The 21,467-nt window shown below is 34.9% G+C and overlaps 1 long non-coding RNA gene and 1 pseudogene across 1 annotated transcript in view; both read left to right on the top strand.

Moving 5' to 3' along the window:
- The first annotated feature begins 4,377 nt into the window (after positions 1-4,377).
- Positions 4,378-21,467, top strand: part of LOC120247394 — a 120,265-nt gene continuing 103,175 nt past the window's right edge. Inside the window, exons 1-2 of the long non-coding RNA XR_005532295.1 lie at positions 4,378-4,495; positions 5,483-5,587. This is a non-coding gene — a long non-coding RNA (uncharacterized LOC120247394). The remainder of the gene's footprint in view (positions 4,496-5,482; positions 5,588-21,467) is intronic.
- On the top strand, positions 13,047-13,657 carry LOC120247393 (annotated as a pseudogene).

The following is a 21,467-nucleotide window of genomic DNA, read 5'->3' as shown; positions in this document are numbered from 1 at the left end:
TAATTCAAGTACAAAATCAGTATAGCTGGTGGTACGATGAAGTTGGGATTTAGATAGACATTCAGAGCAAGAGAATGCTATAGAAATAGAGAGGTTATGGGTTGAGGTTCTGATGTAGGAATGTGTATTTTATGTATAGTGGGTCATGGTGGTAAAGGGAGGCTTTGGGTCAGTTATGTTGTGAAGGAATCCTGGCTCTGGCCCTTTAGAGTTAAGGCCAGTTTTAATTTTTAAGTTTCAAAAAATTCCTTTAGGATTTATTTTTAATTTTACTGTGTAGACAATTTGAAATATATCATTAGCAAGAAAAACATGACCCATATCCCCACTACCCAGAATTAGTTGTTATTAATATTTTGACATCTTGATAGAATTCTTATGAAATTCCTGCCATGCTTTTTGATTGAGATTATACCACCTAAACAGTTTTCTAAAATAAATCATCTGTAGCTTCTAAATATGTATCTGAATTTGAGACCCATTGGGTAACAGACCTAATGACCATTGATGATAAATCAGATCACCATAATTCCATAAAGCATTAGGTCAAGACAGTTTTGTCTCATGTGATTGAGTCCTTTGCCTTGTCCTGTTGTCCTTCACCCTGTCTTTCACACTACTGCCAAGATTGTTTTAATGATGACATCACTCTTCTGCCTTATCTCCTTTAGTCAGACCAAGGTCCAGCTTTTTAGCATAATAGGTATCTCTGTGATCTTTCTCTTCTTATTTTATACTTCCCAAAAAGCTTCCTGAATTCTCAGAATTTTGTGTACCCTTTTGCACCTCTGTAATTTTTCACCTCTTCCCTCCACTAAGAATGTCTTTTTTTTCTTGTTGTCCCTCTTTTCAGTGGCTGTTAATTTTTAAATACTCCTTTCCCATGACATTTCCTCTCTAAAGCCTTTATTCCAAGCCAGTTTTCCCTTTCTTTTAATATCTGTGGCGTTTTCTAGAAAACTTGCTATAAACTGATGACAGGGTATCATAGTGAATAATTTCCATCTTTATCTTTCTTGTTTTTTAATTTTTTAAAAAGGTTTTAATTTAAATTCTAATTGTTAAGAGACTGTAATATTAGTTTTGGGTGTATATAGTGATTCAGCACTTCCATAAAACGCCACAATTTGTGCACTCCTTAATTCCCATCACCTATTTCACCCATCCCTCCACCCACCTCCCCTCTGGTAACCATCAGCTTGTTTTCTGTAGGTAAGAGTATGTATCTTGGCTTGCTTCTCTCTCATTTTCTACTTTGCTTGTTTGCTTTGTTTCTTAAATTCCACATGAGTGAAATCATATGGTATTTGTCCTTTTCTGACTGACTTATTTGCTTAGCATAATCTTCTACTCTATCCATGTTGTTGTAAGTGGCAAGATTTCATTTATGACTAAGTACTATACCTGTGTTTGTGTGTGTGTGTGTGTGTGTGTGTGTGTATGTATACACACCACATATTTTCCCTTTTTTTAGTTTCAAGTTTTAATTTAAGTTCTAGTTACTTAATATTTAATGTAATATTAATTTCAGGAGAAAAATTTAGTGATTCATCACTTACACATAACACCCAGCACTCATCACAACAAATGCCCTCCTTAATATTCATCACCCTTTTAACCCTCCCCCACCTCCCCTTCAGCAACCCTTTATAGTTAGGAGTCTGTTTTATGGTTTGCTTCTCTACCACCCCCACCCCCGACCCATATTCATCTGTTTTGTTTCTTAAATTCCACTGAATGAAATCATACAGCATTTATCTTTCTCTGACTGACCTATTTCTTTGAGCATAATACATTCTAGCTCCATCTGCATCATTGCAAATGGCAAGATGTCATCTTTTTTTGATGGCTGAGTAATATTCTGTTGTACACATGTGCCACAACCTCTTTATCAGTCATTAGTCGGTGGACATTTGAACTCTTTCCATAATTTGACTATTGTTGATAATGCTGCTCTAAACATCAAAGTGGGTGTATTCCTTCAAATCAGTATTTTTATATCCTTTGGGTAAATACCCAGCAGTGCAATTGCTGGATCATAGGGTAGTTTTATTTTTACTTTTTTGAGGAATCTCCACACTGTTTTCCAAAGTGGCCACACCAGTTTATATTCCCACCAACCATGTAAGAGGGTTCCCCTTTCTCTGCATTCTCACCAACATCTGTTGTTCCCTGTGTTGTTAATTGTAGCCATTCTGACAGGTGGGAGATGATATCTCATTGTAGTTTTATTTTCCTGATGATGAGTGATGTTAAGCATCTTTTCATGTGTTTGTGAGCCATCTGAATGTCTTCTTTGGAAAATGTCTATTCATGTCTTCTGCCCATTTCTTCACTGAATTATTTGTTTTTTTGCGTGTTGAGTTTACTAAATTCTTTATAGATTTTGGATACTAACACTTTATTAGATATGTCATTTGCAGTTATCTTCTCCCATTCCGAAGGTTGCCTTTCAGTTTTGTTGATTGTTTCCTTTGCTGTGCAGAAGCTTTTCATTTTGATTAAGTTCTATTAATTCATGTTTGCTTTTGTTTCTTTTGCTTCAGGAGACATATCTAGTAATAAGTTGCTATGGCCAATGTCAAAGAAGTTGCTGCCTGTGTTCTCCTCTGTGATTTTGATAGTTTCCTGTCTCACATTTAGGTCTTTCATCCCTTTTGACTGTATTTTTGTGTAGGGTATAAGAAAGTGGTCCAATTTCATTCTTCTGCATATCACTGTCCAGTTTTCCCAACACCATTTGTTGAAGAGACTTTTTTCCTTTGGGTATTCTTTCTTGCTTTATCAAAGATTAGTTGACCGTATAGTTGTGGGTCCATTTCTGGGTTTTCTAGTCTGTTCTATTGATCTCTGTGTCTGTTTTTGTACCAGTACCATACGGTCTTGATGATTACAGCTTTGTAATATTACCTGAAGTCCGGAATTGTGATGTTTCCAACTTGGCTTTTATTTTTCAAGATTGCTTTGGCTATTTTAGGTCTTTTGTGGTTCCTTACAAATTTTAGGGGTTTTTTGTTCTAGCTCTGTGAAAAATGCTGTTGGTATTTTGGTAGGGACTGTGTTAATGTGTTGATTGCTTTGGGTAGTATAGACATTTTAACAGTATTTGCTCTTCCAGTCCGTGAACATGGATTGTCTTTCCATTTCTTTGTGTCATCTCTGATTTCTTTTCATTCTTAAAAATTTTCTTAAAGTTTATTTATTTTGAAAGAGAGGAAGTGGGGTAGGGGCATAGAGAGAGAGAGGAGAGAGAGAATCCCAAGCAAGCTCTGTGCTGTCAGGGCAGATCCTGACTCAGGGCTTGAACCCACAAACCATAAGATCATGACCTGAGCCCAAATCAAGAGTTGAATGCCTAACCAACTGAGCCACCCCATCATCTTTAATTTCTTTAATCAGTGTTTTATAGTTTTCAGAGTACCATTTTTATCTTTTTTAATAGATTGAATTACTTAAAAGCAAGGATCATGTGTTATAACACTTAGCGTGGTACCTCGTAGGTGTTTGAGCAAAATGTTTGCTGAATAAATAAATAATCTTATCTTTTCATCTAATACTGTCTTGCCAGGAATAGAACTATAGCTAGAGGGGCGCCTGGGTGGCTCAGTCATGTAAGTGTCTGACTTCGGCTCAGGTCATGAGTTTGACCCCACTTCTGGCTCTGTGCTGATAGCTCAGAGCCTAGAGCCTTTATCGGATTCTGTGTCTCCCTCTCTCTGCCCCTCCCCAGCTCATTCTCTCTCTCTCTCTCTCTCTCTCTCTCTCAAAAATAAATTAAAAAAAAAACCATTAAAAACTAAAGCTAGAATAAGTGGTCTTTTGATAAGGGAATAAGATGATTAGTTCATCTCAACTAATGGCCAAAGTTGGATGCCCAACAGTTATTAACCATTTACAATTTGTGAGGTATTCTGTTGGGCATTGTGAAAATGGGAAACTAAATTGAAGGAGAACTTAGGGACGCCTGGGTGGCTCAGTCTGTTGGGCGTCCAACTTTGGCTCAGGTCATGATCTCATGGTTCTTGGGTTTGAATCCCGCATTGGGACTGTGCTGACAGCCCAGAGTCTGAAGCCTGCTTCGGATTCTGTGTGTGTGTATCTCTCTCTCTCTGCCCCTCTTCCGCCGATGCTCTGTGTCTCTCTGTTTCTCAAAAATGGATAAATGTTAAAAAAAAAATAAAAATAAAACAAAATGAAGGAGACCTTTAAGAGTTTGCAGCCTAGTGTAGAACTTCCAGTTTTGGTGAATTGGTGGAGAATGACGGTCAGAAATAGAGTGAAGAGTGGTTAAGGGGACTGACCCATTGAAACAGAATTGTCACTGGAAACAGTTGTATAGTGCCTTTAAATTAACAAAGTTTATTTGGTTATAGGTGGCATTGGGTCTACATTACAAGTTGTAGCAGATGTTCTCAACATTTCTATGGAGACTTCCTTATATCCACTTGTGAGAGGAGCCTGAGAGCCTCATTCCTATGATAGCTACCATTCACTGGTATGATGCTGTGCTTTCTATTTCATCCTTCCTGTTCTCGCTGTTTGTTATTACAGACAATTATGTAGAACTGGAAGTGGAATGTTTTAATAATACTGATACTGTCATTTCTTTGAGATTGTGTATTATGCTTTGTTATTCTTATACCTGTTCACAGAAACACTGAATATTGAGTGCCTTGCTCATTGCAGACACTTGGCATTGTGTTTTTGTTTGAATTGTATCTAGTTATAAATAGATACTTACTGATTATTAACAGATGCTATTCCAATTTTTAATCCTTTGAATAGTAACGAAGTATATAACATTATCTTTACTTATACTTAAAAACCATGTCTTCAGGTAATGTTTAACCAGCTTCTTAATTCTCATGAAGGAAATTCATCTGGTAACTAATAAAATTCCATACCAGGAATATTTAATTACAAATCTCTGTCTGTTTTAACATGAATAAACTCTATAGCTAGTAATGAAAGTATTTTTCTTCATAAAAATTAGAAGTATTTTTCAGAATTCTAGGAAATGTCACAGTAATTTTGGCTGTAGTCATACTGCATTTAATGCTATTGAGAATGTTGTTAACATGAACAAAAATATTCTGTAATTTCCTCAGTTATTGCTGCTGGTGATGAGGGATGTAAAGTTGGCATGCTTTCATGTTTTGAGCATTTTCATTATACACTTTTGATTTTACATGTCAGAAGCAATCATTGTTTTAGGTAAGACAGCTGAGAACATTTTTACTTAGGAATAGAGGTCAGGTTCTGACTATTTGTATTTTGAGGTCAGGGAAAAATCAAATAAAATGAGTGAGAGTAAATATATGTACAATTTTGTATGTAAGTATTATAAAATTTATATATTTCTTTGACTTTGTTTTTAGTTCATTAAAAGATAGTGGCTTGGGACCAAGGCATAGGTTTCATTTCTATGTTAATAATTTTATTTTGTTATTTTCTGTGACCACTGGTAACACTCATCTTGCAGATATAAGCTGTTGTTCACCAAGGAGCTTTGGGAAGAGAATTGGCCAGATCAGCAAGTTCATCTCCATTGTGAAAAAACAACTTCTGAAGCTCATCTCTGTTGAAGGTGAGTCAGTGTCATCTTCACAGAGGAGAGATCACACTAGTGTTATTTGATGTTTTCAGCATTATCAACCAATAGTTTGGTTTAAACTTTGTTTTATGGGATGTTGAACCATCATGCTTTATTACTTGAGTGTAGTGAAGATTCATACAGAAATCATCCTGATAAAGAAAAGGGATGGAAGTGACAATTTGGTGTTTATGAATATACCTAAAAGTAATTTTGGTACTCTTTCTTTTTTTTTTTTAAAGTTTATTTATTTTTAAGGATAAAATCTGCATCCAATGTAGGGCTCGAACTCATGACCTTGAGATCAAGAGTCTCATGCTCTTACAAGTGAGCCAACCAGGTGCCCCAATTTGAGTACTTCTTCTCACCTCCATTCTTATTTCCATATAACACATGCTAGCTAACTTAATAATTCTTGGCTTTTATTTGAATGAATATTGGCTAGAACAGAATCACATATATTACTTATTTATTTTAAAATATATTATTGATTTCAGAGGCACCTGGGTGGCTCAGTTGGTTAAGCATCCAACTTTGGCCCAGGTCATAAGCTCGTGGTTTGTGGGTTTGAGCCCTGTAATGGGCTCTGGGCTGACAGCTTGGAGCCTGGAGCCTGCTTTGGATTCTGTGTCTCCCTTTCTATCTAGCCCTGCCTCACTTGTGCTGTGTCTCTCTCTCTCAAAAATAAAGAAACATTAAAAAAATTATATAAAAAATAAAACATATTACTGATTTCAGGAAATTTCAGATAACTGCAGTATCAATGTAAAGATTCTCTTCTGTTTTCAAATACATTATTTGGTCTTTCAACTGGTAGGCATTGTTGATGCTTGCCACAGGCTTTCTGTCCTAGATTTATAGTGGATGACCGTGTATTTTTAGTATTATTACAAGGGGTAGTACTGTATCTAATAGCAATCCATAGTTCAGTTCAGTATCTTTTAATGCATGTTTATTAATCATTACTTCATTTTACTTTATGAATTACATTTGTGATTTGACCTTACCCTACCTAACCATGAAGTGTGTGTGTGTATGTGTGTGTGTGTGCGTGTGCAACATTGTATATCAATAACTTGATACAGTTACTGATGTTGCTTTAGCTCTCTTTACTCGGGTTGTTTCACTTGAATCATTTCCAATGTCAGGTTGTCAAAGTAAATTTTCTTTTAAAGTCCTGCTTTAGTAGTCTTCTTTTTTGTCGTTATTGTTATCTTTTAATTTTTCTTCTTTTGGAGTATAAACAAGTCCCAAATCAAAGACTGGTAGGACCAGTACTGACTTCAAAAGACAGATATAACTGTGGGGAGAGGATCTTTACAGGTACATGATGTTCCATGATTATAACCAGCCTTACCATCTTTACTAAGTGGCTTATAAAAGGCCACAAAATCAAAATGGAATAACATGGCATTATATTTGGAGAAAAGATTTGATTATACAATTTTATTTTCCTCAAAAAGGCACTCAATATTTTTGTTCTAAGATTGGGCTTTCCCTTCCCATGCCTCGTAAGTAATTACTAAGTATAAGTCATTGTGTTTTCAAAAAGCTCATTTCTTGAAAACATTATTTTAAGATGACTTGTCTCAGTATTATTATTTTCTCATTAAGCCTACCTCAAACATTTTCAGTTGGACTAGACTTTGGACATTTCTTTAACATTATAGTAGAAGTAAAACTTATTTAGTGTATAAACTTGAATTTGTCTTAACTAGAACAATTTCTATGGTGGTTGTAGTGATGTGAAACTACTTTTTGAACAATTAATAATTATAATTATATAATTGTTATTAAAATTAATGAAATCAATTAAAATTAAAATTAATAATTTGTTCTGCTCTACTCTAAGTGCTTTTTATATCTCGTTATATTTTTACAACAGTTTTGTGGGATAGGAATAATTATCTCTGGGCTATAGACAAGAAAACTTAAAGAGTTCAGCAATTTGCATAGGGTCAGTGACTGACCTAGGACTTCAGTCCTGAACTATGTGATCTGAGAACTTCTGCCCAGAGCTCCTATTTATAAGTGCTGTGTTAAGCTGCTGTAATTCTTATGTCATGCAATCCTGATTAAAATGGTTATGATGGCCAGTAATATCAGAGTGACAAATTCTAACATAGGTTAGTAGTTTTACATTTAGAAAAACACTGATTTATCATATTACCATTTTAGTAATATGCCAAACTTCGGGTTGGTTTATTTTTTATTTATAATTTAATAAGATTATATTAGTTAGAGGTCAAATGTTCTTTGGCCATTAGCTTACATTAGTTTTAACTAAGGAAAAATTAAATAATGAAGATATTAAAAGGAAGCTTATGGCTTCTGATTCTAACTGTATTCTGTTAAGTGATTTTATTTGTTTCAGGCTATATAGAAAGAACTTAAGAAAATATACTGAATTAAAATTTGCTATGCTGAAATAGCATATTCACTAAATGATTTAAATAAAATGAAGTGAGTGTCAAGGGGGTTGGATGGAATGAAATTTTCTTTGCTCAAGCTATAAATAGTAAGACTTAAAAAAAACTTTTATTTATTTATTTAGAGGGAGTGTGGGGAAGGGATAGAACTAGAGGGAGAGACAGAATCTGAGGCAGGTTCCCTGGTGACAGTGAAGAGCCCAAAGTGAGGGTCCAGTCCATGAACCATGAGATCATGACCTGAGCTGAAACCAAGAGTTGGACACTTACCTGACTGATCCACCAGGCACCCCAAACAGTAAGACTTAATTTTGTAGGAAAACATTAAGTACTCTGGCCATTCAACTTGTATATCCTTTAATAATAGTCAAAACCTGTAAGTAAATATGTGTGCTCTTGAGAAACAGTGATCGAAAGTGACAATAAAAGTCACATAATGAAATAAGAATACTAAAACAAAAAAATCAAGGGATTTTACTGTAGCTCATTATTCACTACATTTCTGGCAGTCTTCGTGATTACAAATCACTTGATTGACTAACTAGACATTTTCAAAGTGAATTATGAATCAGGTTCATTTTTTTCTGCTTGATAGTTGGCACATGCTGTAACTCTCACACCTTGTGATATATCAAAGTCTTGTAACAGTAATAAGAGATACAATCACTTATTTTAGGAAAACTATATGGCCTTTTAAAAAAATGTTGCTAACATTTTAACAATACAATGTAATCCTTGCTTTTGTATTCCAAAGTAGAATTCACAGTGATGACATTATTTTTCAGATTAAAAAAATCTGAAGGCTGATTTTCCATCAGGCATAAAACTCCTATTGGTATCAGTTCTATAGACTTCTTGGGCAGTTGCTGAGCCTTGGTTGCAAAAACAGTTGCATATCTTTCCTTAGCATTTAAAACTGCATGATAAAGGAATTGTATGTTGTTAACATTTTCCTTTGAAGGAAATGCAGTTTCCCCTAAATACCTAATTTGTAACGAGGCCATGATGTTGCATACTTTAAAATGTGGAGCATTTTAATGGTTATTAATAAAGAAGGTCTCTTTTTGAGTTGGGAAAAGGGTGCATAGTGCCTTGAATCTTGAATCTTTCCATTCGTAAAACTTAATCAAGGGGGTAAATTATGCTTTCAAATGCATTCTCTTCTCTTTTGACTTAATAAGAATTCTTCATGCATTACTTCACTGGCAGTTGAGTGGCAGAAAATTCCTATAGTACAACTGAATTTGCTTTAATCCCATCCACTCAAGCAACTGAAAATAAAATGGGTGTTCCTTAATGTGATATATTTAGAATTTGAGAATCTTGCACAAAATTCAGTCATTGCCTTAGTGAGGTCTGTTCATTGAAAATTGTCAGGCTTGGGAATATAGGCCCCAGTTATTTAACAGTGTTGTTATGAGATCTTTTTACTAATAAAAAAAAAAATTACATATGGTAAAGTAGTTCTGTGTTTCTTATGAAGACAACATCATCAAAGTTAGTGGAAGCTTTGCATATATAACAATCACCTAATTGTACTGCCATATTTTCCCCTTATATAAAAAACAGAGTAATTAGTGTTTCAGCATTCCATTGCCTTTAACTTACTTTCTTTGCTCTCTTTTATGAATAAGATTTCTTTATAACTAAAAATCATTTTATTGCTATTACATTATTAAAAATTTGTTTTATTTCTGTTCCATTGTCTTTAAAAATATTTTACAAATTTTTTTTCTGAATAATATCCATCTATTAATTTATTTGAAAATGTAGAATAGCAATGTATTACTACACATACTTTTAGAAACACAATGATAAACTTTGTTTTAATGTTTTGTTTTCTTTAAAATTGTCTAAGGTTTTTGAATTTATGCTTTAGCCACCTTGAAATTTAATTTTTAATACCCTAACTATTAATTATGTGCCTAGTCATTAAAATATCTATTAAACATCTTTAATGAGATAACAGTTTTATTTCTGATTAGGCAATGAATTATATATGTAATCAATTATTACATCCACTGAAAAATTATGACCGAAAGATTAATCCTCCATAGATGTTTTTAAAAAGTTTTTTTAATGTTTTTATTTATCTTAGACAGAGAGAGATAGTGTGAGAAGAGAAGTGTCATAAAAAGAGGGAGACACAGAATCCGAAGACAGACTCTAGGCTCTGAGCTAACCGTCTAAGCTAGCCTGATGTGGGGCTCGAACCCACGAACCGTGAGATCATGACCTGAGCTGAAGTCGGATGCTCAACCGACCGACTGAGCCACCCAGGCGCCCCCATAGATGTTTTTAACAATATAAAGCATCTGGGTAGAATTGGAATTAAGGAATTAGAAATGGAGAGACCAAAGATCAATTTATTAATTATAGAAAAAACTTTAAATGTCTTATAACTTTAGTAGATTTTGTAAAATGACCATAAGCTCAGCTGGGGTAAAAAAAAAATACTGCCATTTTTCTAGCCTGGTTTGAGGGTTTTTACTTCTTTGACATAGCTGTACATTTGGGATCTAGCAGCATTATTGTACTTCTTCATGTAGATAGCAATATATAAAATGGGCTTTTGTTGCTGTGACCTGGCCATAGGACTTGAGAATAGAAGAAGAGTGGGGTGGAAAGGAGGAGACAAAAAATATATTTTCAGGCGACAGAAATGGACTGAATTACTTTGATCATTTGTTTATGTTGATTAAATAAAAGAGATTGCTAGGTCGTTTTCATTTTGTGATGTGCAACCTGATTGCTTCAATTAATAGTTTCCTTTGAACAATTTGGCATTAGGACAGTCATTGGGAGAGAGAATGGGAGTATCTGGAGATTATAGGGAAACTGCAGGAAAATATTCAAGAAGGAATATCTGGTATTTGTCTTTCTTGGTAAGTGTATAAAGGGATCAGGATGTCCAGTATAAATAAAATCTGCCAAAGGCTTGTGTTCCATGGTTTATATCTAAATCCTTGATATTTATTCTCCTTTCCTTATCCCCGAAAATGTAGAAGGTGACAAAATATGCACTTTTGTAACATGGTTCAACTGTCTCATATTATGTAATTAAATATGTTGCATTTCTCAATATCAACATTATGTTAGTGTACCTATTCTAGTTTGTGTGTTAAAAGTGGCATTTTCTATTTTGATGATATAAACTGAGTTTTAAAAAGTATTGGAAGTACCTGTCAGGCTGAGTTGGTGGAGCATATGTGACTCTTGATCTTGAGGTTGTGAGTTCGAGCCCCACATTGGGTGGGGGTTACTTACTTAAAAATAAAATCCTTAAAGATAGATAGATAGGTAGATAGATAGATAGTACTGGTTATTTTTGGTTAATCCTTTATTGGCCTAGATTTGATAAACTCTATCTTCCTTAAGCATATGCTAAAGGGTGGAACTACACATTAATAGGTATGGAGTACACAAGATATCTTAGTTTTTTATTATATGAATACTGATGTAGTATAAGTACATTCTGTATGATTTCAGTTGTCTGTGTTGTTGATGTGTTGGATAATCTTTACAAGAATTGTTTCAGAATCTCCTTTTAGTGGGATTTAATGATATTTGGTTTTGATTCTGAGAAATCTCTGTTATTATGCAAGAAGATTCAAGAGATATGAATGTTAAAGGTGACAGATGCTGGTTGAGATCTGTAATCTAGTATTGATACTAGAGAAAAAGCATTTTGTTTTAATTAAAACTAAAGGTTGAAAGCAGTATATAGTATCATTTGGTGTGTTCTGCTTTTGCTGTCTATGTAGTATTTTATAGCCTCAAAACAAACAAACAAACAAACCATCATTCATGTTTATTGGTGTATCACTGAGGGTTCCCCAGAGAAATAGAACCAATAAGTACGTATAACATATACACCTATGTGTTTATGATTTATTTTAAGAAAGTGGCTCACAGACTTGTACACACTGCAGGTCTAAAATCTGCACGGCAGGGTCACAGGCTGGAAACTTAGGAGATAATGCTGTAGTCTGGAGGCAAAATACCTTCTTGTCCAGGACCATCAATTTTTCTCCTTAAAACCTTCAACTTATCAGATGAGGCCCACCCACATTATTGAGGATAATGCCTGTTCTTTAAAGTCAACTGATTGTAGATAGTAGCAACATCCACAGAATACTTTCACAGCAACACATAGATTAGTGTTTTGTTAAATAATTGGGCACTACATAAAGTATAACCAAGTTGACATATAAAATTAATCATCACACTTGGCCTTTTAAAAAAATATTTATGTCACAAGTCACAAAAATGCCTAGGGTCAAGCTATCAAACTGTCACCACACAACATATAGGCAACTGCGTTGAAGTGAAAACTATCAATTCTAGAGATAATAGCCGATAGCCATTTGCTCATTAAGAATTATTAATTGAGTGTTCTCTATGTGCTAGTATTGTAAAAGAACAGCAGACCAAACCACGAATGGACTCTACTGTCATGTACACTGATATTGTCAATGCTTAGGAAAGACACAAAAGTGGCTGTTAACTCAAACCCATTTATTTTTTTTATTATTTAAAAATTTGTTTAAAATGTTTTATTCATTTCTGAGAGAGAGAGAGAGAGAGAGATAGTGTGAGCAGGGGAGGGTCAGAGAGGGAGGGAGACACAGAATCTGAAGCAGGCTCCAGGCTCTGAGCTGGCTGTCTGTGCAGAGCCTGACGTGGGGCTCAAACCCATGAACCGTGAGATCATGACCTGAGCCAAAGTCGGATGCTTAACCGACTGAGCCACCCAGGTGCCCCTAAGACAAACCCATTTAACACAAGCCCAACTTTACTAACTAGCCTCATGTAAGTTTTTAATACATAAACCTTACATCTCAAGGTCTAAAATTGTCAGTTATCTCTTTAATTAAATAATGTATATTACTTTGATTTTTAAAAGAGATTTCTAGGAACAGTTTTGGAAATTTTTCATATTTTAGTTCACTGGTACTGTGGAACTGACTGTTTTTAAGCGTCATGTCTTGGTGGGCTGCTGGGGTTCAGTGAAGGACCTCAAGATGGGTAGGCAAAAACTTGCTTTAAAAGCCATTTACTGGGTAGTTTTTGGGGAGATCATAACCTGACATGAAGGGCATTGTTAACTTCCTGAAATCCTGGAATGAGACCCCCACCTCCAGGTTGGCTCCTCTCCCTGAGAATCTACCTGCTATCAACTGGGCTTACTATAACGCCAGTGTGGTGAAGGCTGGGTAGGTAGATGATTTTAAGAAGTTTAATGCCCTGAAGATTCCTGTTCCAGAGGATAAATATATTATTCAGGTGGATGCTGAAGAAGAAGATGTGGAAAGCTGTGCTGAGTTTTTGTCTCTCTCAAAGGCCAGGATTGAGGAATATGAAAAAGAGCTGGAGAAGGTGAAGAACACAATTCCATTTGATCAGATGACCATTGAGGACTTGAATGAGGTCTTCCCCGGAAACAGATTAGATAAAAAGAAGTATCCCTATTGGCCTCACAAGCCAGTTGAACATTTGTAAACTTGTGTTGGGAAGAAAACTCTGGCCCTTGTATTATAAATGCTGGACATTAAAAATAATTATATGGTAACAAAAAAATAAAGCACCCTGTCTTAGAATCTAGAAGTAGAAACTCTAGCCTGTATCAGTTTATATTGCCCTTATGTTTATTGATTGTGTGTCATAGCAATAATAAAAATTCTTTTAAAATTACTTTATGAAACTTCATGATACTTTGTGAAACTTCTCTCTAATTCCTTCAATCATAGGTCTGTTTTACAGATGAAGAAACCTATGTTCAGAGAGGTTAAGTAATTTGCCCACGGTTGTACAGACAGTGAGTGATGGAACAGGATTCAGACTTAATTCAGATTCTATTTGAATCTGAACCCTGAAGTTTTTTCCTATCCTACTCAGTTTGTCTTTGTAGGAAACTTAGCAAGGATACTGGATCTTTTGGGGCCTATATATTTATGTATTCCCAAAAATGGAAGGATCCATGTTAGTTTTCATTGTAATTGAGGGCTAATAAAAGTTTCTGTCTTCCATAGGGTATGTAATTTTGCCAAATAATTAAAATATGTCATTTCCCTTTTTGTCTTGGCTGCCCATAAGCTCATGGTTAATGTAATACTTTCAGGAATTTCCTCGTCTCTCGTACCTCATGTAATTATGCCCTATGTTTGTTCATTTAATTACTGAGTTGTTCCTTTAGTTTTAATTAACCTGTTAAATAAAAATATCCTTACATTATAAGTCACCACAGTCTTTTAAATATTCTAGATAGACAAAAAGGCAAAAGTGAATGTAAACCCTTTATTTATTATTTTGTAATCTGATTGCTTTGTTTTGTTCATTGATGTGTCCAAGTACCTAAACATAGATAGCACAGAATAGATGCTGGTAAATGAGTGGATTGAATTAATATATTTCCTCTTAGACATGTAGCAGATTCTAAGGGGAATTTAAATTTATTTACATTTAATGTATTAACTGACATGGTAGACTTTGCTGTCTTACTTTACACTTTCTATTTGACATGTCCCTTCTGTTTTTCTCTCCATTCTTGCTTTCTTTGGATTGATAATGATAAATTAATTTTATTTGTCTCCTTCACTGAGCCAGAATGGTAATCAGAGACTTGGTCAAATATTCTTTGGTAAAAAATTGTGGGTGTGTTCATGAGGGTGTTTCTGGATGAGATTAACATTTGACTTGGTAGACTGAGTAAAGCAGATTTTCCTTCCAGTATGGGTGAGCCTCATCTAACTTGTTAAAGATCTGTATAGAACTGAAACATTTAGCTTTTCCTGGGTCTCAAGCCAGCTGGCTTTCAGACAAGAAGTATACTATTGGTTCACCTGGTTCTCAGGCCTTTGGATTTGAATTGGAACTACATCATCAGCTCTCCTGGGCCTCCAGCTTGTTGACTGCAGCGCTTGGAACTTGTCAGCATCTATAATTTCATGAACCAATATATATCCATCCTGTTGGTTTTAGTTGTGTTTCTCTGGATATCCCCAAAGAATACAACTGATAATTTAAAATTTTTCTATTTTCCTTGTCATTTAGAAGTTATACACTCTGTTCATTTATTGGTTACTCTAGAAATAACCATAAACATAATTATCATAGTCTAAAGTTAGTACCTTTCACCTCCTTTTGGATAATATAAAAATTTACAACTCTTTAACCCCATTTCTTCCCCCTGACGCATTGTTTTTGTGCTTTGTATATTTTTTAACCCCTGAGACTTTATTGTTACTATTTTTTATATTGTATATTTACATACATATACATATTTATTGCTTTATTTGCTGTTAATTCTTCCATGTTAGATCTTCTATATGGAATATGTTTCTGCTACTAGTAGTTTATTCTTGGGCATTTCTTCATTATTATTTATTTAAAAAAATTTTAATATTAATTTTTGAGGGGGCGGGGCAGAGACAAAGGGAGACACAGAATCCAAAGCAGACTCCAGGCTCTGAGCTGTCAGCACAGAGCCTGATGCAGGGCTTGAATCCATGGACTGTGAGATCATGACTTGAGCTGAAGTCGGACGCTTAACTGACTCAGCCACCCAGGCACCCCTCATTATTGTTTATTTAATGTCTATTTTTAAGAGAGAGAGAGGCAGAGAGCAAGCAGGGGAGGGGCAGAGATAAAGGGAGACAAAGATTTGGAAACAGGCTCCAGGCTCTGAGCTGTCAGTACAGAGCCTGACGCAGAGATCAATCTCACAGAGTGTGAGATCATGACCTGAGCTGAAGTTGGCTGCTTAACTGACTGAGCCACCCAGGTACCCCTATTTTATTAGTTCTTTAGCCATATTTTGCTAGGTGTAAAATTCAGGATTAGCAGTCATTTTTGTCATCATGTTAAGATCTCATTCCACTGTTTTCTGTTTTTTGCTGTTGTTTTTGTGCTGTCAATTATTGATCTGGCCTTCACGTGTGTGTGTGTGGCTTTGAAGATATGTTTTGTGTATCATGTAATTCACCTATTTCAAATATACAGTGATTTTTATTTTATTTATTTATTTATTTATTTTTGATGTTTTATTTCTAGGAGAGAGAGAGAGACAGCGTGAGCAGGGGAGGGTCAGAGAGAGAGGGTGTCACAAACCGAAACAGGCTCCAGGCTCTGAGCTGGCAGTCAGCACAGAGCCTGACGCAGGGCTCGAACCCACGAACCGCGAGATCATGACCTAAGCGAAAGTCGTATGCTTAACCGACTAAGCCACCCAGGCGTCCCCCCCCCCCTTTTTTTACAGTGATTTTTAAAAATTCAGTTTTGTTCAGCCATCATCATTGATTACTTTTAGACCATTTCTGTCATCCTAATAAGAAACCTTATGTCCATTACCTGTTAATCCCCATTCCTTCTACTTGACCCCAAAGAACACTAATCTATTTTCTGTCTCTATAGATTTGCCTTTTCTGGAAATTTCATATAAACCAAGTCATACAATATGTGATCTCTTGTGTTGGCATTCTTTCACTTAGCATAATATTTTTTTGAGGTTCATGTATGTTGAAGCATGTATTAGTAATTTGTTCTTTCTATTGATGAATAATATTCCACTATATAGATATATCACATTTTGTCTATTCATCAATTGATGGACATTTAACATTTTTCAGATTTTGACTGTGAATATGAATAATGTGTAAGTCTTTGTGTGCATATGTTTTCATTTCATTTGGGTAAATAAGAGTAGAATTGCCCAGTCATTTGGCAACTTTATTTCTAACTTTTTATGAGAGACTGTCAAACTGTTGTCTAAAGTGTTTGCATTCCCACCTGCAAAATGTAAGGATTCCTGTTTCTCTATATTCTAGCCAAGATTTGTTATCATCTATTTTTTTTAAGTAATCTCTACACCCAACTGAACTCATGACCCCAAGATCAAGAGTCTCTACTGGGTGAGCGAACCAGGTGCCCCTATTATCATCTATTAAAAAAATTATTATAACCATCCTAGTGGGTGTGAACTTGCTTCTTATTATAGTTTTAATTTGCACTTACCAGACTAATGGTATTGAATATCTTTTAATATGCTTATTACCCATTCATATATATTATTTGGTAAAATGTTTTTTTGAAAAATTTACTCATTTTTGAGATTGGATGGTTTGCTTTCTTATATACAAAGAATTCTTTGACTATTTTGTATATAAGTTCTTTATAAGATATAAATTTTGCAATATTTTCTCCCACTGTATTGCTTGTCTTTTAGTTTTCTTAAATTTTCTTTTGAAGTACAAAAGACTTGAATTTTGGTGAAATCTATTTTATCAAATTTTTTTTGTTATATCTAAGAAATTTTTCCCTAACCTAGGGTTTTGATGATAATCACCTGTGTTTTCTTTAAAAAGTTTAAACTAACAATTAAATTTCTGATTTATTTTCTGTTAGCTTTTATATGAATATCCAGTTTTCCTAGTACCATCCATTAAAAAGACTATCCTTTCCCTCTGTTACTTTCCTTTATACCTTTGTTGAAAATCAGCTGACCATTAATATAAATGTTTATTTCTGTACTCAGTTTATTTCTGTATTCTAGTGATCTACATGTCTATTTTTTTAAGTTTATTTATTTATTTTGAGAGAGAAAGTGTGTATACATGCACAAGTCAGAGAGGGGCAGAGAGAGAGAGAGAGAGAGAGAGAGAGAGAATCCCAAGCAGGCTTCATAATGTTAGTGCAGAACCCAATGCGGGACTTGAACTCACAAACCATGAGATCATGACATGAACTAAAATTGAGTTGGACATTTAACCAACTGAGCCACTCAGGAGCCTCTGCGTGTTTATCCTTTGTGGGTATCACATCATGGTGGTAACAACTGAAGTAACTTTATATTAAGTTTTGAAATTGGGAAGTATAAGTTGTCTAGCTTTTCTTGTCTTTTTTTTTTTTAATTTAATTTTATTTTAGAGAGGGAGTATGAGTGGGGAAGAGGAAGAGAGAAAGACAATCTCAAGCAGGCTCCACATTCAGGGTGGAGCTGAGTGTGGGGCTTGATCCCCTGACCCTGGGATCATGGCCTGAGCCAAAATCAAGAGTTGGACGCTCCACCAACTGAACCACCCAGGTACCCAAGCTTTGTTTTTCTTTGTCAAAGTTGTTTTGGTATTCTGTATAAATTCTATATAAATTTTGCACTTGTATGTAATTTGCAATTCTATATAAATTTTAGGATTACCATTACCAATTTCTGGCATAAAGCTGCCACAGTTCTGGTAGGGATTGTGTTGAATATACGAATCAATCTGGGGAGAATTGTCATTGTAACAATATTTAACTTTCTGCTTCATAAACCTGGCATCTGACCTTCTTTTGAAGGTAACTTCCTTTTTTTCTGCCACTGTGGTTGCTTTTAAGGTCCTGTTCTTTTCTTTTAGATTTAAATAGTTTTATGTGATGTCTTTAAGTGTGGATATACTTTTATTTATATTGCCTGAGAACTTTTGGTTTCTTGCTTATGTGGATTGGTTTCTTTGGTCAGTTCTGGAAAATTTTTTGATCTCTTCAGGTACTCTTTTTCATAAGTCTAAAATACCATCAATCGAAAGATGCACCATTTATGCACCACTAAAAAAGAAAAAAATACTACTAATGCATTAATAGTATTACATAACACATGCATGGTCTTACTGACCCTCTTTGCATAGAAATTGTCATTTTTCCAAAGGATTTGGCAAACATTTCGTCATTTGGATTGCTTTATGCATAGTCTTTTACCTGTATCTCTGTAAGAAAGCATAGCACAATTTCATATACTTGTATCTCTCTTAGGTCTTATAAGTAATTAGTTGCTGCTTTTTCAAGATGTTCAGGTCAGTTGAGATTGCTAAAACAAATCCCATATACTGGGTGACTTAAATGAAATTTATTTCTCACAGTTCTGAAGTGTGGCAAGTGCAGGATCAAGGTGGTGACAAATTAAGTGTCTGGTGAGGCTCTTCTTCCTGATTTGCAGATGGCTACCTACTTGCTATATTCTCACATGGTGGGGAGAGAGATAATCTCTCTAATGTCTTTTCTTGTAAGGGCACCAAACCGATTCATGAGTTTCACTCCCAAGACCTAATTACCTTCCAAAGGCTCTACCTCTAAATACCGTCAAATTGGGATTAGGACTTAAACATATGAACTTTGAGGGGACACAAGTATTTAGCTCATAGTACAAAAATATAATGACTAATCATTTATGGCCGTTGTTTCAGTTACGAATATTTGCCTCACTAATAACTGGCTTTGTGTTTGTGTATACATATTAGCTTCTAAATAACTTTTTTGAAGTATATTGTATATCACAATAACTTCTTAATGGCAAATCATAGTTTTGTTTGTGTTTTTTTTGTTTCAAAACCTGGAAAAATCATAGTTTCAAAAAATTTACTTTTATAGTGTGCAACATGAAGATTTAACGTACATATATGTTGCAAAGTGATTACCACAGCCAAGTTAATTAACACATCTATCACTGCATATAGTTCCCTTTTTTGTTTGTGTGTGTATGGTTGAGAACACCTAAGGTCTACTGTCTTTACAAATCTCATGTATATGATGCAGTAAAATTAACTGTTAGGCTGTACATTAGATCTTCAGAATTTATAACTGAAAGTTCATACCCTATGATCAACATCTTCCCATTTCCCTCACCCCTAACCCTGACAACCATTGTTCTAGTTTCTAGCCTATGACCTTTTTAGATTCCACACATAAAAATGAGATAATACAGTGTTTGTCAGGGCTTGAGCTCACGAACCATTGGATCATGAGCTGAAGTCAAGAGTTGGATGCTGAACTGACTGAGCACCCAAGTGCCCCTCCTTCCTTTTTTTGGTGGCTAAATAGTATTTCCTTTTTAAAAATCCATATGGACACTTAGGTAGTTGCCATATCTTGGCTACTGTGAATAATGCTATAGTAAACATGGGGGTGTAGATATCTCCTTGAGATAATGATTTTATTTTCTTTGGATGTATACATAGATGTAGTATTGCTGGATCATGAAGTACTTCTATTTTCTTTCTTTCTGCCTGCCTGCCTTCCTTCCTTCTTCCTTTCTTCATTCCTCTCTTCCTTTTTTCCTTTCTTCCTTCCTTTCTTTTTTTTCTTTTTTCTTTCTTTGTTTTCTTTTCTTCTTTTCTTTCCTTGTAAACTCTACCCCCCAGTGTCCAGTCACATGCTCTACTCACTGAGCCAGCTAGGCATCCCAAATTTGTAGTTCTAGTTTTGATTCTTAAGGAACCTCCATACTTATTCCATAATACCAGTATCAGTTCATATTTCAACATATATTCCCTTTTATCATCTTTTTGATAATAGCTATCCTAACAGGTATGAGATGACATCTCTTTATGGTTTTGATTTGCTTTTCACAATTAGTGATGTTGAATATTTTTATAGAACTGTTAGCCATTTGTAAGTCTTCTTAGGAAAAATGTCTATTCAGATCTTTTATCCATTTTTAAACCAAGTTATTTGTTTTTATGCTGTTAAGTTGTATTATTTATATTTTCTGGGTGTTAATCTGTTATCAGAGAGGTGATTTGCAAATAGTTAACTTACAAACTACAGTCATTTTAATTTCTAGAAATTCCATTTGAATCTTTTCCTAATCTGCTTTTTCACTTCTGTAGTTTCCTATACCTGCAGGTATTTTTAAGTATGCCATTCATTTTTTTTAAATGTAGTAAGCATAGTTTTATAATTTGTATCTGATAATTCTAATATTTAAAGTCTTAATGGGTCTCTTGCAGTTGTTTTTTATTTACATAGGCTTTTGTTCCCTTGGTGTTTTGTGTCCTTGTATACTTGATTATCTTTCTCATTGCCCTTGAAGATTATTTGGAGAATCCTGGAGGCTTAGAATAAAGCTACTTTTTCTGTAGAGAAGATTTGCATTTACTTTTGCCAAAGAACCTAGGACCATTTAAAAAAAATGTTTCTTCTTGAAAGAGAGACAGAGTATGAGTGGGAGAGACGCAGAGAGACACAGAACCTGAAGCAGGCTCCAGCCTCTGAGATGTCAGCACAGAGCCCGACATGGGGCTCAAACTAATGAACCATGAGATCATGACCTGAGCTAAAGTTGGACACTTAACTGACTGAGCCACCCAGGTGCCCCAGAACCTAGGACCATTTTAACCAAAACCACACCTTGAGTTTTCCTAGTCATTCAAGGTAATGAGAACCTGGTGAACAAATCCCCATAAAGGCTAACTTTTGGCCAAAGATTTTCAGTAATGGTAGGCTGGGAGTTTAACGGTTTCAGGCCTTACATTTAAGTCTTTAATCCCGTTCATCTTAATTTTTGTTAGTGATGTAAGGTAGCTGTCTAGTTTCATTTTTCTTTTGCATGTGGCTGTCCAGTTTTCCTTGCACTGTTTACTGAAAAGCCTTTCCTCTTTGTATATTTTTGGCTTCCTTGTTGCAGATTAATAGAC

The sequence above is a fragment of the Hyaena hyaena genome, unplaced genomic scaffold (assembly GCF_003009895.1).
Source record: "Hyaena hyaena isolate Hyena2069 unplaced genomic scaffold, ASM300989v1 scaffold_518, whole genome shotgun sequence".
Classification (NCBI taxonomy): Eukaryota; Metazoa; Chordata; class Mammalia; order Carnivora; family Hyaenidae; genus Hyaena; species Hyaena hyaena.
The sequence above is the reverse complement of the archived record's forward strand: the minus strand, read 5'-3'. Positions and strand labels throughout refer to the sequence as shown.